Genomic DNA, 23,364 nt, shown 5'->3' with positions numbered 1-23,364 from the left:
AGGTGTAATGATAGTATTGATCAAATAGTATACATAATGTGCCCAGGCACTTTACAAAGTGTATTATATAAGAATATATTATCTACTTTCGGTAAACATTGGTGCTGTCTCGGTAACTCCTCAAATCCATCATCTTTGAAATATTGGGCAAATGCCATACTGGGAAAACATTTTCTAGCTGTGCCAGATCTACCCAGTTAAGCAACAGACAGTACTGCCTGGAACCCAGGTCAATGATGGATATTTCTGGCACAAACAGGCCTACATACTCTGCTCCTGAGATAGAATAGGAGGGCATGCACCATTTCAAGACAAATGGAGTGTGATCAGGCATGCATAACACTTCTGCAGACGAGCTACAGTACTGATTAAAACTTGAATTTATTGCCAAGGCATACTTTTCTAATGGATACCTTTTCTTTGCAGATTCTTCATTCTTTTAAAGTCCTGTCGCAACTGAAAACTAATTTAGGCAGGAGGCTCTGGATTTTGAAACTGCACTACCAGAAATAGTGCAGAACTAATGGCAATTATAATTGGCTTTTGGCCGAGCATCACATGCAAAGAAATTAATTGGTGACCAAGTAGCTGCACCGGGGCTCCCCTGTATGAAGATTCCTAATGAAGGCTGTTTGTTTGTTTGTTTGTTTTATTTATTTATAATGCGCTCCAGACCCTTAGGTTACCGGGCGCAGCAGCAAGTATATGCGAGACTTACAATGTTACAATGTTTTCTGAATGAATTTACAATATTACAAAATTACATGAATGTACAATTAGCGGTTGCAGTATTTACAGGAATGTACAGTTAGCAATATACAGAGTTAGCAGTTATAAACATAAGGGTTACTAACGCATCTGAGTGCATTAAGTAGGGCTACACTTGTGAAGGTTCAGGTGTCTAGTCGTTGTTAGCGTTAATATGTTTGATGAAGTTCCTTCTGAAGTGTGGGAAGGGTTGGTCTACTCTTAGGTTGGGTGGCAAAGCGTTCCACAAGTTGGCAGCTCTCACAGGGAAGCTTGCACCACCGATTTTAGCAAGTCTAAATCTGGGTACTACCAGGCAATTTGAGTTGGCGAGTCTCATTGGTCTATTAGATGTTTTTCTTTTTATTTTGTCTGTCAAGTAACTAGGAGCAGCATTGTTTAGGGCCTTATGGGTCAAGGAGATCATTTTTAGGTGGATTTTATTATCCGTGGAGAGCCATTTGTTTTGCCGCCTAATAGAGGAGATATGCTCCCTCTTCTTTATGCCTAATGCGGCTCTAAGAGCATTGTTTTGTAGAGTTTGGAGTCTTTGGGTAGTGCCTTTATTGGAACCACTGTATAGGGCATTACAATAGTCGAGTCGGGAAAGTGTTAAGGCTCTAGCCAAGATTAGACAACTGGTATTGGACAGGAAGGGCTTGCCTGCTCTTATCAATTTACAGGTGTAGGCAGTAGTGGAAGCTAGGGAGTTGACCTGTTTAGTGAAAGCCAAGGTAGAATCGAGGTAAAAAGCGAGTGTTTTTACTTCCCTTGAGACTTTGATAACATTTCCATCTATGCTGAAAGCTGAGTAGTCCGGGCCCAATTTGTTAATATTGGCTTGTGTACCCAGAATGATCAACTCTGTCTTATCATCATTCAGGCAGAGACCATGAGTAGCCATCTATGCCTGAATGATGAGATACACTATATTCACCAACTCCCTGTCCTTGCTATGATCCCCAGAAAGTGGGAGGAGAATCTGTGTATCATCTGCATAGTTGGTGTAGGTGATACCAAGATTGTCCAGATCATCGAACAGAGGTTTGGTGAATATATTGTATAGAGTCAGGGAGACACAGGATCCCTGAGGGACTCCACAGGTGATGGGTATGGGGTCTGCTGCTGCCGATGGGGAAAAAACTCTCATAGTTCTCTCACTCAGAAAGGATTCTACCCAACTGATAGCTTGGGTGGAGAAGTGAGCGGCAGAGTCCAAGTGTCTGCAGAGGACCTTGTGGTCCACAAGGTCAAACACAGCTGAGAGATCTAGTAGGAGGAGGAGGAGGGCTGTCTTACCTTGAACTCTCAATTTGTCTATTTGGGTCTTTAAATCAATAAGGGCTGTTTCCGTTCCATGTAGTGGGCGGAAGCCAGATTGTCTAGATCCTAGTAGTTTATGCAGTTCAAGGTATTTTTGAATCTGTATGTAGGCCACTTTGTCCAGGATTTTCAACAGAAATGGAACTGTAGTGATTGGACGGTAGTTAGTAGGGATGAGAGGGTCTAGAGTTTGCTTTTTGAGCAACGGGAGCACCCAAGATTGTTTTAAATTGGCTGGGATGATGCCTGTGGAGAGGGATGCGTTGACAAGTTTGGAAATAAAAGGTGATAAATCTCTGGCAGCGTCTTTTATTAACTGTGCTGGGCAGATGTCACCTTTGCAATTAGATGGTTTGAGGGTAAGGATGATTTTTTCTATCTCTAGTGTGGTGGTTTTGGTGAAAGAGAATTTGCTAGACTGGGGCATGTGGGTAGCCTTGGGTGGTGACAGAGTAGGAAGGTTAAGCAAATCTTTTTTCAGTTGAATTGTATTTTGGAGGGTGTTAATTTTATTGGTTAGAGCATGTTGGATGTCTGTGCACCAGGTCTGATCTTTAGTACAGGTGTCTGGTATGGCAATAGGTGACTCAAGTTCCTTCAGTATGGAAAAGAGTTCCTTCATACTTGAATTAGAGTTGGCGATACGATCATTGTATGAATTCCTCTTAGCCAGACAAACTGCATTTTTGTATTGTCGGGAAATAGATGTTAGGTTGGCCTTGTTCTCAGCAGTTGGGCATAGTTTCCAGTTGGATTCATATTTTCTCTTGGTGAGGCGTAGGGCTTTGAGTTCAGGAGTAAAACATTTATTTAAATGGGCTTTAGGTTTACTTGTACGCATTTTAAGTGGGGCAATTTTGTCCATAGTATCAGTCATGATTTTGTTGTACTCATGAACTAATATGCTGGGGTCTAAGTTGTCAGGCAGTGCATTTAATGTTGGAAGAATAGCGGGTATGACATTGTCTATTGTCATATTCTTTTTGTTTCTTGTTGGGCATGAAAGTGCCATGGGGACGACTGTAGAGGATGGTCGGGAGGTTAGGAGGTTGAAGGACACTAGTGAATGGTCAGTCCATGATAATGCCGAGATAGATGAGATAACTGCTGTACAGTTTGAGTCAGCGACCCAGTCTAGTATTCTACCTTTCGTATGGGTGGGGTTGTTGACTTTTTGGGAGAATCCTAGGGAGTTAATAGCGTGGGCAATAGTCACGGCGTGCGCATCTGCTTGGTCATTAAATCCTAGGTTAAAATCCCCTAGTACCAGCAGTTGTGAAGTGGTTTTAGCATTGAGGGTTAGTAGCTTGTGCAGATCCTCTTCGAAGGTCCCAGCGGACCTGGAGGTCTATAGATTAGGTGAATGGTTAGGGATTGATTATTTTTTATGAGGAGTTTTGCAGTGAGGGCTTCACAAGATTGTAGAGTTTGGGCGGGGGCTAGCCTTAGCGAAAGACTCGATTTGGAGATGACGGCAATTCCTCCTCCACGGGTCCCTTCTCGGTCTTGCCTACATATAGTGTAACCGTCAGGGATGGCTAGCATAAGTGAAGGGCCTGCTGCCTAGTGTAGCCAGGTTTCGGTTATTGCAATAAAGTCCAAATTCGCCTCAGTGATTAGATCAGCTATATCAAGGGCTTGTGCAACTAATGACCTGGCATTGAGAAGCACTCCTTTGTAGGAATGATCCTCGGTTTCCTCTTTAGGTTGTGTGAGATTAGGAGTATTTTTCACACTAGATTTCATCTTAGATTCAGATGTTTGTGTGTACATTGAAGCTGGGGTGATGTTGGAAGCGTTGCCTTCCTTACCATTTTGACGTTTCATCTCACGTTTTGTAGGAGGGAGGAGTCGTCTGGGTGTCTTGTGAAGTTTGTTAAGTCTAGCATGTAGTTTGTTTCTATCGTGAGTGGAACTGGGCTTGGAGGTATAAGCTAATGGTCCTAGCAGAGCTTGGTGTTTTAAGTCAGTGTAGACATGAGTATTGGTAATTATATCTGTTGATAAAGGTGAGAAGGGTCCAAGTGCATGTAGTGGGGTCTCTGTGTGGCTGACCTGATTGCAAGTGACAGGAAGTGTAGCAGTAGCCATGATATAGTAGAAACTAAATAGGCTAGACATTGTGTGGAGCTAACACTTGGTTGGGTGGGTAGTGGTTCACAGGGTCATGCAAGGAGGATGTTCCCTGTGGTAAGGTAAAGTGATCTAGCACACCTAGAATTAAGAGTATCACAATGGCTAAAAAGCACAGCACCTAGATTTAAGCATATCACAATGGCTAAAATGCACAACACCTAGAATTGAGAGTATCACAGTGGCTAAAAAAGCACAGCACCTAGATTTAAGAATATCACAATGGCTAAAAGCACAGCACCTAGATTTGAAGTGTCTTAATGGCTAAGAAGCATACCTAGTTACAGAGTGACATAATTAAAGTTGCATACATGGTCAGCAACTGAGAAGCCGGATCGGCCATACAAGTTGGACAGGAATGCAAACATCATTGCTGTAAGCTTAGTGGGCCGCGTAGCATAGTGGTGCATAAGAGAGGCATATATGTAGCGTGATACAATGCATACCCCCGGCTCCTTAGTCAGACGCAAAATACAATTTGCAGGTATGTGGATGCAATAATGGCATTGGGTTCACCTAGATTCAAATTATATGGTAGAGTTTTGGATGCAACGTGCCGGCAGGTGGCACAGCTGAAAGCAGTGTGCCTCTATAAACAACAGGCTAAAGCAAGCCACAGGCTAATTGCAGTATTTGGTACCAGGCACAAAGGCTAAAGGTGGTTATTCAGGGCAGGGCATAAAAGTCTAGGTTCAACAGACGCTGACAAGCCACACAGGTCTCAATGCGTCATTCATTTGCATGGTGCAGTTCAGGAGTAGTAGACAGCGTTTCGTGCAAAGCATGGAAGCTACTGAGAAAGCCGTGGTGCACGTAGAGATAGTAGCAATAAAGAACATTAGTCAAGGAACAAGTTACTTACCTGTAACTGTTGTTCTCCAGCATGGGTCTGGCATGGATTCACATGCTCATGAATATTCCCCGTCGTCAGGCTGGGAATCCTCTGTAAAGAAAAAATCAGTATCAGTTTCGTTTCTGATCTGTCTTTCGTAGTAGTAATCAATCACTGATCTCTGCGTCATACTGACCACAGCCAATGACTGCCCTCTACCTAAGCCCCGCCTCTGGCAGCCATCTTCAGATTTGGTAGCACGTGAAGAGGCAGTATGACCAAATGAAGAGCCGCAGAGGGGTAGGCGGGAGGGTTCGCATGTGAATCCATGCCAGACCCATGCTGGAGAACAACAGTTACAGGTAAGTAACTTGTTCCTTCTCCAGCATGGGGTCTGGCATGGATTCACATGCTCATGAATATAAGAATAAATAGCAGTACACACATGCACAACCACAGGGGGTGGCAAAAGGCTCAACATTAAGCAATACAAAAAACTCAACATTAAGCATCTCTTACCTCCTCACCAGGCTCACCTTAAGCGAACAGGTTGCGCAGCACTGCTTGGCCGACCCTGGACTCCTCCCTGGAATCCCGATCAACGCAGTAGAATCTCGTAAAGGTGTGCGTCGACCTCCACGTAGCAGCCCTGCAGATGTCCAGCAGGGGCACACCAGATAAGAACGCCGTAGTAGCAGCGATCGCTCTGGTCGAATGGGCTCTCGGACGGCCTGGCAGCAGTCGGTTAGCCAACCGATGGCAGTGCATGATGCAGCCGGAGAGCCATCTGGAAATAGAAGACTTCTAGAGAGCCTTCCCTTGATTCACAGGTCCAAAGTTCACGAACAGCTGTGACGTCCTCCGGAAACTCTTTGTGCGGTCCACGTAGAACTTCAGCGCTCTAGCCACATCCAGCGAGTGCAAAGTCCTCTCGGCCGGCGACGAAGGAGACGGGAAGAAAACAGGTAACACCAAGGGCTCGTTAAGATGGAAGTCCGACGGCACCTTGGGCATAAAGGAGGGGTGCGTCCTAAGCACCACCCTCGAGGCATGGAAAGTCAAGTACGGTGCTTTGCAGGATAGGGCCTGGATCTCTCCCACTCGTCGTGCGGAGGTAATGGCCACCAGGAATGCAGTCTTCCACGACACAAACTTCATCGGTGCGGAGTGCATCGGCTCGAATGGGGGCCCCATGAGCCTGGTCAGCACCACGTTAAGTTCCCACGCCGGGGCCTTCACCGGCGGGAACGACCGGAACAGTGCTTTCATAAACTCTTTTACCAGTCGATGGGACCACAGGGACGTCCGTTCTGTGATTCTGGTATATCTGGAGATCGCCGCCAGATGAATCTTAATGGAGGCATGGGCTAGCCCAGCCTTTGCCAGCGATAGCAGGTACGGCAGTACTTGAGGGGCCATAATCCGTAGGGGATTGATCTTCTGTGCTCGGCACCAGATAGAGAACCTCTTCCACTTATGACCGTAGCATTTGAGAGTCGAGGACGCCCTGGCCTTTGCAAGAACCTCTCTGCAATCGGCCGGTATATCGTAGCCTCCAAACTCTAGCGCTGCAGGAGCCAAGCCTGCAGGTTCAGCGACGCCGGGTCGTGGTGGAAGATGGCGCCTCCTTCTCTGGAGAGAAGGTCCGCGTCCGCCGACAGCTTGATGGGAGGGGACGTTGACAAGTCCAGAAGGTCCGGGAACCAGATCTGCCTCGGCCACGCCGGTGCGATGAGGATCATCCTGCACCGGGACCTCTTGAGTTGGCTGATGAGTCGAAGCAGCAACGGCAACGGAGGGAACGCATACAGGTATAGGCCGTCCCAGGGGAACGAGAACGCATCGCCCATGCTTCTCGGCTGGGGAAACCTGCTGGCGAACCTCTTGCACTTCGAGTTTGTCGCTGTTGCGAACAGGTCGATTTGGGGTTTGCCCCATAGTCGGAAGAGTTGATCCACCTGATCCTGGCGCAGTTCCCACTCGTGACACGCGCGCAGCTCCCTGCTGAACGAGTCGGCGATGGTGTTGCTTTCTCCTGCCAGATGGAAGGGAACCAGGAACATCCCCTGGGCGACCGCCCAGTGCCACAGATCCTTTGCCTCCTTGGATAGGGCTGGGGATCTGGTGCCTCCCTGCTTCCGTATGTAAAACATTGTCGTGGTGTTGTCCGTGAAGATCCGCACCACCTTGCCCTTGAGCGACGGGAGGAACGATTTGAGAGCCCAGAACACGGCTCGGAGTTCCAGGATGTTGATGTGCAGGAGCCTCTCCTCCGGGAGCCAGAGGCCTCTTGTGTGGAGATCTCCGGTGTGGGCGGCCCAACCTTCCAGGGAGGCGTCCGTCGTCACCTGGTACGCTGGCGTCTGAAAGTCTTTGCCCGCCGTGAGGTGCGCTCGAATGCCCCACCACTGAATCGCCCGCCGGAACACCTCGTTGAGGGGGACCCTGTCTTCGAAGGTGCCCGTCGCCTGCATCCAACGGGCGTCGAGAAATTCTTGAAGAGGGCGCATCCGTAGTCTGCAGAGGCGCACCAGGTAGATGCAAGAGGACATCATCCCCAGGAGGGACTTGATGGACCTCACCCTGGCCATGTCCGTGGCTAGCAGGCGCTGCACTTTGCCTAGAATGGTCTTAGTATGTTCTTCCGACGGGGCCGCCAGGCGCCTCACTGTATCGAGCTTCGCTCCCAGAAACAGGGCCACCTGCGACGGCACCAGGTGGGACTTTGGGTAGTTTATGGCAAATCCCAGGTCCGTGAGTAGCTGGACGGTCCTCGCAGTGTGTTCGACGGCGAGTTCCCTCGTCCTTGAGCGGATGAGCCAGTCGTCCAGGTAGGGGTAGACGTGAATCCCCTGCAGGCGCAGCCGCGCCGCCACTGGTGCTAGGCACTTGGTAAAGACCCTGGGGGCCGACTTCAATCCGAACGGCAGTGCTCTGAATTGGTAGTGGCGTCCCTGGACGACGAACCTGATGAACTTTCGGTGACGTTTGAGGATGGGAACATGGAAGTATGCATCCTCCAGGTCCAACGACGATAGAAAGTCGCCTTCCTCCAGCTGTCTCAGTACGTGCTGGAGGGTGACGATCCTGAACTTTTGTTATCTGATGTATTTGTTCAAACGACGAAGGTCCAGGATGGGGCGCCAGCCGCCCGTCTTCTTCCTGATGAGGAAGTACCTTGAGTACACCCCGGAGCCCCGGAGCCTCTTGGGGACAAGCTCGATGGCGCCTTTCCTGAGCATCGCCCGTACTTCCAACAGCAGTTGCGGGACGTGATTTTCCTTCCTGGCCACAGGTGGAACGTGAGGGCACTTCTTCAGGAATTCGATAGAGTGGCCTCTTGCCAGGGTATCCAGCACCCAACGGTCGGTGGAGATGGACTTCCACACGCCGACGAAATTCGTCAGCCGGCCTCCCACCGGGGTGCTTCGGTGGGGGCCCAAGACCACGGCCGGTTCAGTCCTGCTTGGAGGTGGTGGCCTTGCCGCCCTGGCCACCTTGCCGACGGCGGCGAGACGCTCCCTGCTTGCCGCGACCCCTGTAGGCCTCCTGAGACGAGGAGCGTGTCGCCTGGCGGTAGGACGACGAGCCACCGCTGGATCCCTTGGAGGCACCCTGTCTGCCTCCGGAGCTCCGAAAGGGCCGTCGTTGCTGAAGGGCTCCTAGGGCGCGGGCCGTCTCCGTGTCCGTTTTTATGGCTTGGAGGGATTTGTCCACCGCCTTCCCGAACAAGTTGCTGCCGTCGAACGGCATGTCCAACACCCTGGTCTGGACGTCCTGACAGAAGTCGGTCGCCCGGAGCCAACCCCGTCATCGTAGGCAAACACCGTTGCCCAGCTGGCGGAACCCGGTATCAGCAATATCGGTTGCCACCGTTATGGCGTGGTCCGACGCCACCTCGCCCTCTTGCAGTATTTCCAGGGCCCCGGACCTCTTGTCGTCCGGCAGGAAGTCCAATATGGGGGCCAGCTTAAACCAGAGCTCCCTGTCGTAACGGGCCACGATCGCCAGGGCGTTGGCCGCTTTGATCGTCGTCGCTGCCGATGATATGACCCGCCGCCCCATGGCGTCCAACTTCTTTCCCTCGCCGTCCGGCGGGGAATTCGACGTCGAGGCTCCTGACCCCGCCGCTTTCTTCTTCGCCGCCGCCGAGACGACCGAGTCTGGCGTTGGCTGGGCCCTGAGGCACAGGGGAGCGGTTTCGGGGACCCGGTACTTCTTCTCGTACCGGTCCCATTTGGCTGGTGCCATGGAGGGGTTTTTGAGAACCAACAGGCCCTCCTCCCAGATGTCATCGATTAGAGGCACCGCAATGACAGTCTTCCTCTTGGCCTCCCGGCGCTGATAGAGGAAACCTTCCTTTTCTGCTCCTCCGGGCAGAGCTGGAACAATTCGGACGCCCTGGCGATCATGGCGTGGAATGAGCCAATCTCGCCGGGCGGCGAGGCCCGTGCGACGGGAGACGGGAGACCCGTTCCGTCGTCGCCATCGCCCTCAGAACCCGTCGTCGAGCCCAACACACCGTCATCTGAGGAGGGAACTGTAGGCCTTACGGGGGCGAGCGGAGGAGAGGGTTGGGTCCTCAGTCGTTTGTTCTGAGGACTTCCCGACGGGCCAGGTTGCGGGTCCTCCGGCCTGGGCCGTGGGAATCTCGTCCTTATCTCAGAGCATAAGGACTGGATCGCAGACAAAATGGCCGCCGAGCCATCCTGAGGCCTAGGTTCCGGCCGCGCCGGAAGGGAAGGCTGCTCTTCCTTGCCATCGTCGTCTTCCTCGGTTATCTCCCGAAGATCTTCCTTACGGGATCGAACCTTCTCGAATTGAACTTCGAGGTTCCTCACGGCCTCGGTCAGTTCCTCCTCCGAGGTTGAATCCGAGCTCGAGGAGGCTACCGTGCCCCCCCTCGCTTCTTCCACCATGGCGGCCACGACGATGGGCTGAAAAGAGGATTCCCTCCTTGGCGGCAGGGAAACTCTAGTCCCCGGAGGCAGACTCCGCTGGCGGGGTCTCTGCCGGCTTGGCCAGAGTCGCCGCGATCGCCTCGATGCCTGCTGGGTAGGGGCCTTCACCACCTTAGGTGCGTCCCGGGCCCTCTCCTTTGGGGGAGGAGCGACGCCTCGCTCCCCCTCTTCCGAGATCGGACGGGGCTTCTCCCGAAGCTTACCCGGGGTCTCGGACTTCCTCTTCCCCGAACCGGAACGCTGGCTCGTGCTTGACGGTGCTGGGGAAGGTGCGACCCGCCTGGCGACCGAAGAGCCCGACCTTTCGGCGCTCCCGGAGCCAGCGGACTCGCAACGCTTGGCCTGGTGTTGGGCCCCCGTCGCCGGGGCGCCTGCACAGGACTTAGAAGCCTGCTCGGACCCTTTCTTCTTCTTCTCACCCGTTGAGCCCTTCTCCAACCAGCTGGCGAGACGGGATCGACGGTCCCTCATGGTCCGCTCCGACAAGTTCTTGCAGAACTGGCAGTCCTTCTCTACATGCGTCTTATCCCCATGAAGACAGTAGAGGCATCGCGAATGTTCGTCTTCCTTAAACACATTCTGCAGCCCGCATCCAGGGCAGCTGCAAAACAGTTTGGGTCCGGGCAACAAACTCGCATCCCGGGCCATCTCGAAGTAGTTGATTCGACGAAATCACTCTTGAGGGGCGTAGGAAAATCCTGCAACGGGTAGCCGTTAACGGGAGTAGAAACGGTGGAGCTTGAGGCTCGATTAACCACAAAAATGTGAAAATTCACCTGAAAAAGCGCGAAACACACACTAAAAGCTCGAGCGCTAAGCACGAGGACTCCCAACACTTGAACGTGCGGAAAAAATCTGAAGATGGCTGCCAGAGGCGGGGCTTGGGTAGAGGGCAGTCATTGGCTGTGGTCAGTATGACACAGAGATCAGTGATTGGTTACTACTACGAAAGACAGATCAGAAACGAAACTGATACTCATTTTTTCTTTACCGAGGATTCCCAGCCTGACGACGGGGAATATTCATGAGCATGTGAATCCATGCCAGACCCCATGCTGGAGAACAGTACCTCCGATTTATAAATGTTGTGTAGACAGAGTAGAGGGGTCAGAAGGCAGTCCTTACCGAGTAGTAACAGGTAAGCCCAGAGCCCATCCAGCTCCAGCCAGGCTCCCGACAGGCAGTAGCCTTCGTGTGTTGCCTTAGTGGGTCTGCCGGCTCGAGCCTGCCGGCTCGTGATTGGTCAAAAAATAAGGGCTGCAGACCAATCCCGTTCGATGCTGCTGCAGAGCGGGGACTTCCAAACAAAGGTGGCTTAGGCAGTAATGGCGGCGGCCATTTTGGAGAGGGGTAGCCTCGTGGCAATTACTGCAGTTAATGCAGATTAATCAGGAAAATGAATGCATAGGCGATTTCAGGTAGATGGAAGGGCCATCCAGGGCAAAAGATTCATGGAGCAAGTAAAACGAGGTAAATTACAGAGACCATTTACCCGTTTTATTCTGGCTGGATCGTGGATTCCAATTTCTTGTGCGAGGTCTAGGCATCAGCCCAGTGCCCTCCGGTGGCGCTTCTGCAAGGGAGCTCCTGCTCCTCTCGGGGGATCGGCAGCATCAATTGCTTGTAAAATATGTGTTAAGGTGGTTTTGTAAAATCCACTACTGAGGGCTGTACAACCACCAACCTCAAGGTGGAGCAGTAACTCCAACCCAAAAGATAATCCAAATCTCTATAAAGAATGGTGGCAAGCAGCCAGGCTAAACTCAAGGCAGGGAAGCAGGATAGGCAGGCACAAAGATACAATTAGTCCACAGGACAATGGTATACTGAAATATATACACCTTTATTAGATTCCACATATATCTCTCTTATAGTTTCAGTAAAAACACATATGTTTTTGCATATGTGTTTTTACTGAAATGCATACAAACAGTAAATTGACATAAAAGACAGAAAATACTCCTATACTATATCGTAGGTCCACTCTCTAGCAATAGGCACATTACATTTAGAGTGGGAAGAGTAGGGAACCAGACATTAATACACAGTTATTAATAAAGCAATATAACCCAAGCAGGGCATCATTAATGTTTAGGTAATGCCCCGGGCATCAGTTACATATGCCCACGGGAATTACCTGAATGGTAATGCCCCTCTGAGAGGGTTATATTGCTATTAGTAGCCCTACACGTTGCACCAAGGTACTAATAGTGTTTTTATCTTGAGTTGACAAACAATGTGTTTGTCGTTTCTCGGGTTCAGATAAAAACGACAAAACAAGATGGCCACCATGGATCGGAAAGAAGGGAAATACTGGTAGTCCCTTCTCCCTTTCCATGGTAGCCATTGCCGGATCGGGGATGCGACGGGAACACTAGGGCCCACGGCCCCACAAGGGACACGGCAGTGCAAGCTAAGTGGGGTTGGGGGGATATGAGATGTGGAAAAGGGGTGTGGGGGGAAGAGGCAAGGTATGCGGGGGGAGGAAGGAGCGCACTTACCTGATTCCTGGCAAGGGAAGATGGTGACTGAGGAGGCTCTGGACAGGGTCCTCACTGTGTGGTAAAGACCCCGTTCTGAGCCTACTCAATGGCTGGGAGGCTGCCACACGCCCCCTTGCTGGGTACTAATAGTCATTAGAGCACCCCAGATGCCATACATAATAGTCACTGTGACCCAAAATCTCCAAGACATACTAGTTGAATTATACAAATGCACTCCTCACAGTCAATGCAGGGCCTCGACAGCGGGAAACATTTCTAACACAACCAGAGGCCACCAAAAGATAGGATAAGTTTAGTCTAAAAGCAGGCTGCTGCAATCAAAGCCCTTTTCTTTTAATGTTTTTTTATGTTTGTTTCTAATTATACCTGAACACAGGGGATGGCCTTAGCCAGGCCCCAATTACCCGGGGTGGGGGGCTAAAAGCAAACAGTTAGGCGGTAGCCAATCTGATTGGATCCTAAATCTGCCTATTTCTTCAGGCTACCCCAAGTGAAATGGCTGGCCCAGTGCCAGGAACTGATGTACATCAGTTTAAACCACTATAGAGGGTGTATGGCTGGGCTCACAAAACCATGGCATTTGCACAACTGTCATTTTAGGCCTATATTGCGGTTTGTCTGAAGAAAGGAAACTCTTAAAGAAAAATAACCAGCAGGGCTTTACAAAATGCATTGGTACACCAATGGATACCAAAAGGGTGCATTATAATTGTTCTTTCATAACCTCCTTAATATCAGAGGTTGGTTTCTAAGCACCGGATCGGGATTCGAACCTGTGTTGCGCCGTGTTGTCTTACTTCCACAACAAACGTGTTGCCTCTGAGCTATCCCCCTCACCAAATTGGGCTACCAATTCGATAAAATGTTCTTGCACTCCTGGTGAACCCAAAACTAAATTACAGCTGGCACTAGCCTACTCCCTAAAACAAATGTAGGGTGATATAATCACGCTCAGGCCAAAATAGGCTGCTTAAAAGTACTACTGTGCCATGAGCCTTATTGGCAACCATGGGACCAGATACTCTTAATGAGTCAAAAAGGTTTGCAGTGACAGGTGGACTTCAGTAGAAGTCCCTCCGACCACCAAAGATATGTCAATGAGGAAAAAGCACAAAGCTAAAAAGGACCTACAGAATTCCCAAAAATGAAATGTGCTCTTAAAAATACACAATACCACCCATGGTATCCATTTTCTAACCACCTCGTAGCACAGCCAAATGCAAGTCACAATCTTAGGGAAAATAAATAGTCTTCATAACCACCTACACCTTCAAAGAGTATAAATGAGATTTCAGGACAGGTCTATCCATCTCATGTGATACTGGAAATATGACTCCTAGCATAACATCTTTTTAGCTCCTTGTCAGCCTGTGAATGATGAGAAGATGCAAAGGATTGTTTAGGTGGATGTTCTGATGTAGATAAATGTGCAAGATAATCGAGGGCAGAAAAGAAGGAGCTATTAAGACAGAATCCCACTGGTGGGGTTTTCTTGTCCAATAATATGGGACCCCTAAATGTTTGGCTTTCTATTTGCTGGGTTCCCTGGCCGTTTTATTTAATTATGAAGTCCTGGCAATGCAACCCTTTTTGTGATGTGCTCTCCTAGGTGCCCATATGGCTACCAGAGCACAGGTGCTGTAAATTACCCCATTGTGGTCCCATCATTATGCTATCATCCTACACATGTGTTGGGGAGTAGATTGTTGATAGCTATATTTTTCGTTTTTGCTTCACCACTGTTGCAGTCATTTTTACCGCATTAGCATACCAATGCAGCAGTAAAAGCCATTGTGATCCTATTGTATTTTTAAGCCACACTACTGCCCATTTTGTTTTGTGCCATCCCTTTGTCTGTGTGAGCCATGAGGCAGGATTAAAAAATAAATGGCAGTTATGATGACATAGGATCAATTTAAGCCGAGCCCTTCTCCCTCTGCAGAGGTTTAAACTGGGTTAGCCCGGTTTTCTCCACCAGTCATGCTCAACACACATCCTGTGTAGGTGGACCAGGCTGTTTGGTGTTTTTAGTGCCAGTCTCATCGACTGACTGCCAAAACCGTAATGTGTCTGCATGGTGTGTGATTTGCAGGTCTTACAGTGAATGTGTTTATCTAGAGATGACACTCGGGCTCTTACCAGAATTGGTGGGGGACTGCTGCATTGGAGGACATACTTTAGGCATATTGGCTGTACCCTGGCGCCTTTGTCCTTACCCAAGTTTCTTCTTAAGGTTGCTGGAAGTCCATCCTGGGCTTTTCCCTATTCTCCCTCCCCCTGTCGTCCTTGCTGGCTGAACTGGCTGTCCCTTCCTGGGACCCTTTCTTGGTCCTTGCTGTGCTGCATCTCTGCTAAATCCTCCTAGCCCAAGCATCTCATGGGAGAACATCTACCTGACCTGGAAAAGTGGTGGGCCACTACTTCACTTCATCTTGGTCTGGTACATCCTTGCCTGCCTCCATCTATTTCTCCCATTGTGGGACTGTTCTTTTTTGTTTGGTTGTCCAATTTTAAGCCTGGAGCTGTCGGGATCACCTTGGTTGGATCACTCATTCTTTCTGGTGCATTCATGTTACTGCTGCTGCTTCTGGATTATTTTACAGGACAGTTTTTCCTTCTTTTCATCTGTCTGGTCATCACTGCTATAGGGTTCATGACCCTGGGTACTGGCGCTTGCTGTATCCCTGTAAAGTAAACTCTATTTTTTTTTAGGGTTTTTATTTGTATTTATTTATTATGCGGTCTACTTAAAAAAAGAAAAACATTTTACACCAAAGACTGCATTTTTAGCTGCTGTGATATGTGAGGAACTTCAAAGTTACACATCAATGCCCTGTACACATGTCCTTAGAAAGGTCTAGGATTTCTTTATCCAACTCCGATTATTCTGTTTTGACCTATTTCTAGGAGTGTAACGAGACCATGCAGCTCTTCTATTAGAGGCTTAACTGTATTCTGGCCTGTGGTCGTCCTCTAGGCTTGGTCTAAATTGTTTAACCTCTTCACTCCCTCTAGGCACCACACTTAAACATATGATTTACCTGGGAAATACCAGTTATAGTGCATATCCTAGATTGTGGGGAATATTTTGACTGTTCACGAATTGGCTTTAATGGGTCATGATTAGATAATGTGTGTTTATGTCTGGGGATGCCTCTACCCCTCCTATAGCATTATAATACTCTGAGTGTATCGCCAGGTAAAGGTCTGGCATTATCTACAGGAGAGGGATGGGTCAGACAGTCCCTTTACAGTTTGGTATCTACATTGGGTTTACTGTATGGTTTGTCATAAACATATAGTACTGATTTTGATTTAAACTGCTAGTGACTTTTTATGTAACCAAGTGTATATTTCAGTATACCTGTCTGATGTATTCTTTTGGGGTTCTTTTAGGGCTAACTGTACCTAGTGTGAGAAACCTGAAGGTGTCTCACCTGGTAGTCCCCAGGGATCTGTCATCCAGGTGGCCAGGACACAGCCATTGCTTTTGGACCTAGTTTCCTGGGGGTGGACCAGTGCGGGAGGATCTTCGGGGAATGGAAGTGGGACACCGGACGGAGAGACGCAGTAACCTCTTCCATATAACACCTTTACCCCATCCTACCAGGTAGGATACTTAGAGATTCATCCCAACCCCTTTTCCGACACAAACACTTTCTCACAATCACAGAGAGCTGAAGAATCCTGCATTGTGTGTGGAAGGTACCCGGGGCTCTCCCACGTCGATAGTCATAACAGGGAGAAACGGTGGCCGCCGTGGTACTGTCCTTGGCTCCTGCAACAAAGAAAAGGCAGCAGAGCCGGTGAGTTGGGGAGACGGATACCAACCCGGCCTGTCTGGAACCCAAGGTTGCAAGCAGCAACATTGTATGTAGGAATTTGTGGAGGACAGTGCATGAGGCGTATGTGGCAAGTGAGGCGAGCATAATTAATGCACTAAATGAGTGACTGTACTTTGAAGTGACGATAGATACCGTAAACAGAGTGGCCCGGCACCACGTGCATGCTCATTCGAAAGTCTCTGTTAGGTATCCCAACCCAAAGGGGACAAATGTAAATAGAAGGAATTGTAAAATCGAAGTGGTCCTTCAATGGGTCAAGCTAAACCCTGTGCACATTCGAAAATGTTTGATATTTGATTGAAATTGGTCCGAGCCTGGCTGAGGGAGAATAAATGTGTTTAAAAGTGGATCTGAGATCGGCTGAGGGGAATCCAGGTGAACCGTGAGTCACCCGAAAGAATATCCTGCAAACATTGTGCTAAAGGGATCTGAGCCCGACTGAGGGGGATCAAAAGGGAATGAACATTGTACTAAAGAGATCCGAGTCTGACTGAGGTGATCCTGGTGAATAGTTTATCCCCTAAAGTGAATACTTGTAGAAAGCCAAAGAGGAAAATAACTTATCATTTCTGTTTGGTTGCATCAGGCCCTCTGAATGAAGAGACTTTGAGGAGTAAAGAGACTTACATACAGAAGGTCCCGATGTAATGATTGAACTGTATCCTCGGGCTAAAGAAGCCATAGACTGTGCTACGCTCGAGTGAACCACCTTGTCCAGTGCTAAAAACATGGGGAAGGGAGCCCAACGGCCTGAACATCCTGATATATCATTTTGAACACTTCTTTCTTTTTGTAACATTATCCCCCACACTGTTTGTATTTACAGGTAAGGATTGGCAATAGGTTTTTTAGTATAGGCCATTTTATTTTAACAAGGCACCACTAGGGCTGTGTTATTATTATTTGATGGTCGTAGCTTGCGCCCATCTGTAGATTTAGGATTACATGGGCATTGTTGAAGTTCAAAAAACACCCTTGAACTGTGGTCACTTCTGTCTGTCTTACTGTTGATACCATGCCTTCCTTACACTAGTCACCAGCCTTCTCCCCCTCCCTTGAGTGAAGCCAAGACCGTTCTGCTATTGCTATATATTGAGAGTTTGGTCTACCTTCTGGCTATAACCCAACCTTATTAGGATACATGGTCCTAGACATCAATAGTAGGGAATAGTACAAATCTCCCCAACAACTTCACTTGGAGAAATACTATGTCCTAAAATAAAACATGGCCAACCTTATTACTGACCAAAACTACTTTCAGTGGGTATGCATTCTGAATTAATTGAAGGATAAAGATCAGCCCCCTCCAGTTGGAAAGGAAGCCACGTGTTAGGGAGAATTCTCAGAAATGTGCTAATTCCTCTCTACCTTAGAGACCCCCAGCTCTTTTGATGGACTTACATTTTTAACCTGGAGAGAGCAAGACCTTTTTCCCACTCTCTCATGTATTTTTCTGTGATTTGAACACTGTTTCTTTTTGTTTTGGAGTCTGACAAACTCCATAGGCATTATCTTTGCACATTGTGGCACACAGCACCTTCAGTGATGTGGCATAGGGAAGTCTTTCAGATTTCTCAAAGGTTTAAATACCTTCTCTTGGATAACTACTGTTTCCAAGAGCAGTGAAGTGAAACTGACTTTACTTACTTTTGTAACTTTCTAGACCCAGCACACACTATCTTACAATAGGGTGCTGGAGGGGTTACTTAGTATCCCCTTTGTCTAGTTTCTCATGTAACATTTCTACGTTACCCTTTCTACAATTAATGGCTAATGGCAGTGGTTTACTTTTAACCTACCAATGTGCATTTTTACGGCGGGCTGCATGCAGAAAGGCACCCATGGGTGCCCATTTCGATAAAATTGCCCGGTCATCTTTTTTCGCCATTTCTTGCTGGAAATGTCCATCTTGAGATTTACTCTGCGTGCCAAACCAGGTTTGGTCCCTTTGTTCGTCTTGTCTTTGGCAGGATTCACGAGTGAAGCCCACCTCTGGCTCCAGGGTGTCTGGCAGGGGCAGGAAGTGAGGGAGGTGCCCGGAACTCCCTGTGCTTAATCTCCTTTGTTACAGGAAAGCACCCAAAGGTGATTGGTCGGCTGGCTGTCCGGCAAGGACAGCCACCCTGCTGTGTGATTGACAGCTAGGCTGGAATGAATGGGAGAAACCTGCATAAAAGACAAGGCTTTTTGGCTTGGAAGGCAGAGTCGACCACTGGACAAAGGAATCAGAAAAAGAGCTTGGAAGGGACGCCTGCTGTAACTCCTGGACCGTTGGTTTGCCCTGGAAGCCCTGCTGCTGTGCTGAAGCTCCAAATTCGCCTCGACTAGAGAAGCCCTGCAAGGACGACTTCTCCCCTTGAGTTGGTGGGACCAATCAACTCCAAGTGTACTCGACTGGACATCCTCTCAAGGCTGGCTGTACTTCCACTGCTGCTGGAACCGAAGTGCCAGGGAGAGGAACTCCAGATTGGGTGCATCACTTTTAAGTTGGACCCGAGCTCCAGGAAGATCCTCCGGACTCCCAGGAAGCAAGACTGACCAAGCCTGAGCCACCTCAACAACGTGCTAGACCCCAGATGCGAGGAAAGTCCTAGTGGTGTCCGAGAACCGCACTGGTGCTATTTTCTGAGAGTAGAGGAGCTGAAACCGCGAATTGCCGGTGAATTGAAGTTTGCCCTTTGCTGTTGCTGACCGTCCCATTGCAGTGCAGGAGTCCCCTGAAGTCCTCCCTCTTGTCCCCACGACTGAGGCCCAGAAACAACAGGATCTGCAGAGCTGCACAGGAACAGAAGCCAGCTGGAACCATTTATTCTAACCAAAGGCACTGTAAAACTAAGGGGACTTACCTCTTGTTGTGTAGCCTTACTTCTCAGTTGAGACTTGTCTTGGTTGCTTCTGTAGAGTAGCTTGCATCCTCTACCCCTCACAAGCCTCCCACCTTGTGGCCCTACATTGATTCTACTTTTTCTACAAAGACTTCTAAAACATTGTGCAAGACCTTTACTTAACTGCAAGAAGTGCTTCAGCTCACCTAGACTTTTGCCCAATTGACATTGTCTGGCCTGGCTCCCTGAATAAATCTTTTTCCCTCTGATTGTGTGTTTTACCTTCCTTCCAGTAAAGGGTTAACTTACTTTGCATTGGGGGTTTCAAAAGTACTTACCTGCTTCAGAATATTTGTGTGTTATTCTAATATCCCTTTCCTTTGACACTCATCTCAGTATTGCTCTAAATGCACCAGTGATATATTTATGTCCACAGTGTCCTAGCTATTGAAGTCACCTGAGGGTGTAGAAGTGTCTGTGTGCCGTCCCAAATGGGTACTTGCTGATTTGGAAAAACTAAGTGTGTATTTTGGAGTGTATTTGTGTGTTACTACTAAATTGCCCCTTCTGAAGAAAGCTTTTTCAAACTGACTGTTAAATTAATAATTGTTTAATCAAGAAAACTTGAGTGTAAGTGTTTATTTGGACACTTGTCACTGTGAATCTCTGTAAAAACCCTACTGTTCACATTGACCCCCCCTTGAGATAAGCCTGGCTGCTCAGCCACACTACCAACCTGTGTAGTACAGACATATACAAAAGGTTGGGTTCCTATTGCCAAGAGGTCAAGGTTGTTGTAGTGCACCCAAAGGGTACTGTACCAAATCTTACACCACCCAATCGCTCTCTGCAGGACCAAACTCTGGTGCAGTGTGCCTGAGGTTTCCACATTTTTCCTGAATGGTCTACAGACCTTTTCCCTGGGGAGTCGTAACCTATGTGTTAAGAAAGCTCCTCAAGGCCCAGTGTTCCGGATATGAGGGCATCTTCCAAAACATAGGCAAACAGGTGACCATAAGCTTTACATTAAGGGATGCCTGGACAGAGGTAACACACTGTATAGCTAGTAGAGAAGTAGTAAATGACGATGTGTGGTTTACAGCTAAGTAATGCATCTAATAAAGGTCTCTGAGTGAGACTAGATCCTACTTTTTAAGGTGAACCATGAAGTCAAAGGCCAACAGAGACCTTCTGGCATGATGTTTAACAGTTTACACACTAGGTGTTCCTACAGTGTTGGGAGACTCAACTAGGATACCGTCACCAAACAGAAATAATGGATGAACATCAAGGGTGACATAATGGATGACATGGATCAGTTTCCGATTCCCTGAGGAGGAACTGGTCCTGATGCAGTACCAAATGGTAAGCAGAGGTTCAAAAGATTTGTGTCGAAAGCTGGGGTGTCAACAGAGGACTTAAACCAGGTTCCAAGGGAGGGTCTTCTGAACATGATGCTTGTGTCCGTGTACAAGTCCTTGATGTTCTCCACCAGTGACTGAGGACATTCCCAGTTTTCCATTTTCTTCCATAGTTTGGCTCTTTTTATGGTGTCGAAAGCTTTCGACAAGTCTACAAACGCGATGTAGATTCCGTGGTTTTTGTTCCTTTGTGTTCTGGCTTTCAATAAGTTAATCAGGAAAATGTTGAGTGCTGTGCCTCTCCCCTTCACAAAACCCGATTGCCAAGGATAACGACGTCCACTTTGCTGTACCCAGTGGTTTAATGCTTTCAATAGTGGGGACGCAAAGACCTTCCCCACCACGTCCAGTAATGCAATCGGTCTGTAGTTGTCTGCTGATGTTCTGAGACCCTTTTTGAAAATGGGTACCACTACTGCCTTTCGCCAGGAATCCGGGATTTTTTCTGTTGTTAATATGTAGTTGAATAGAAGTTGAAGGAATTTGGCCCATTCACCTATGTTGCTTTTCAGTATTACATTCGTGAGCTCGTCGGGCCCTGGGGCTCTCGAGTCTTTCAATTTTTTCAGGATGTTTTCTATTTCCTCAATACTGATATCTATTACTGCCTCATTTTTGTTTGTCATTGATTTCCGCTTTGGGTCGATGTAAATTTCCCCTTGCAGCTGTGTATAATACTTAACCCATGATGAAGCACTTATTGGGTTCATTTGACTTATTGCTTGAGGCTTCTCCGCTTCGTTGATAATTGCCCAAATTTCAGCTGTGTTTTTAGATCTTATTTTCCCCAACATTCTTTCTGCGTCCTGGTTTAGCAATGTCTTCTTGTGTAAGTGTAACCAGTTTCTGTACTTTTGTTTTAACTTGTGTATCTCTTTACTCCAGTTGTCGTGTTTGGTCTTTTTTAGTCGTCTAATATCTCTCCTTAATGCTTTTTTCCTTTCTCGTATGCGACTGTCATACTGATGTTGGTGAGTCGTTGTTTGATGGTTACTTCCAAGCTTCCTTTCTGTAACAAATGCTCTGAAAAGCGGGGTGTAGTCAATCCTTTTTTGGCTTTGTTCGTTTTCAAGCGTCAAGATCATTTGTTTTAGGTTATGGTTTAGTTCTCTTGTTTTCTCTGGTCTGATCCTTAATTTAATACCCCTTTGGTCTAAGACCACCTTCTGGTTGTAGGTTCCAATCTTGTTATTGCTTATGTTTTTGCATGTCAGTTTTAACAGATTGTGGTCACTTTCTACTGTTGGGATTACTTTCAAGGTCTGGATGTTATCTGACAAGTTGCTTGAAATGCAAATGTAATCCAGGATCTCTACTGATTGTGTTCCCTTCCAAGTAGGTTTTGCTGGTTGGTCCCCCTTCACCTTTCCATTCAGAACGACACAGTCCCTTGATTGTACCATACGATTCCACATTGTTCCTCTTTTTTCCTTTGCTGAGGCAGTTGTTGTATCATATTCGGGTTGGTTGTCCTTGTTCGGGCATGAACAATTTAGATCTCCTGCCAATATGAATATTGGATCAGTCCATTTTTCTCTTTGTTCATCAATTAGTTCTGCTATTTTATCTGGTAGGTTTTCATTTGATAAATTTGCTGGGTTCCAGTATATGTTGATCAATATTAGTATTTTACTGGCTTTTTTGTCCAGCTGTAACACTACCATCTGGATGAATAAATTTGGGTTTGACTCCTCCAGGACTTGCCAATCCAGATCGTTTTTGATGGCTATAAGTAGGCCTGGCATGGGTCTGCCTTTTTGACCTTTGACCGCTGGATTTAGCAGAACCACGTAACCTTCCAGTGTCGGTCAACAGCCATGTTTCTTGTAGGCACAACACACTAAAGTTCTCTTTTTGAAGCGCTCCCTTAGTAAAAAGTTGGGTAGAGCCTCTAGTTTTCCAACTTCCCAGGCTCCATGAACCCACACTTTTTACTGTTTTATGTTATTGGGTGTTTGTTTTGTCATCAATCATGTTTTTCAACCATTTCCACCTTGCCGCTTCGTTTTCTTCTCCTTGATGTTGACTTCTATTGTTTGAGCTTTGTGTGTTCTGGTTGCCCCTTCTCACTGCTGATGTTCTATTTGTTTTAACACTACTGGTCTCTCTGTCTTTTCTGTTAATCTGTCTCACCGAGTGTTTCTTTACTCTCTCCTGGGTTTTTACTTTCTTGTAAGTCAAAACCCATTGGTCTTAATTGCGGGGCTTCTTCCAGTAGTAGTTGTCTCACCAGATTTGACCTTGCGTGCAGAATTACTTTATCAGTGCGATCTTCCTCGACGAATTCCACGATCGCCAGGTCGTCTGTTGTAATTAGTCTTAATGCCGGTATATGGTGGAGTAATCTTATTACATTGGTTCTGTTGAGAATTAGTCGGTCTTCATAATGAAGGATACGTTCTAGGACAAGCCCCGGTTGTTTATAACTGTCACCAGCACTTGTTTTGCACGGTCGATGCTATAGGTCTCTTTCCCCCTCTTTTTGTTGTTGCCGATCTCTTCTTTCCTCCATCTCGGTCCGCTTTTTGCTGTATCTTGTTTCACTTTCCCGACTGGTTCTGTGGTTCCGGGTCTCAGACCGCCCCACGTTCCTTTCTCGACCTCTACGTTCACTCTTCTGAGTTTTTTCACTTGGATCCCGTTTTTTTCTCAATGCATCCTTTTCTGTATGAGTATCTGGAACTTTTTTGTTGTCTCTCTGTGTCTCGTTTTCGGTCTGTATTGACATTATAGATGAGGTATCACTCTCACTATAGTCTGTATGCTCCTCACT

General features: G+C 47.7%; 1 protein-coding gene across 7 annotated transcripts in view; it reads right to left on the bottom strand.

The window, feature by feature from the left end:
• FBF1 (Fas binding factor 1) overlaps nucleotides 1-23,364 on the bottom strand; it is a 1,089,678-nt gene that overhangs the window by 104,493 nt on the left and 961,821 nt on the right. The window lies entirely within an intron of this gene.

Source organism: Ambystoma mexicanum, chromosome 3q, assembly GCF_040938575.1.
Source record: "Ambystoma mexicanum isolate Mex_15411 chromosome 3q, UKY_AmexF1_1, whole genome shotgun sequence".
Taxonomy (NCBI): Eukaryota; Metazoa; Chordata; class Amphibia; order Caudata; family Ambystomatidae; genus Ambystoma; species Ambystoma mexicanum.
This window is presented reverse-complemented; position numbering and strand designations above follow the sequence as displayed.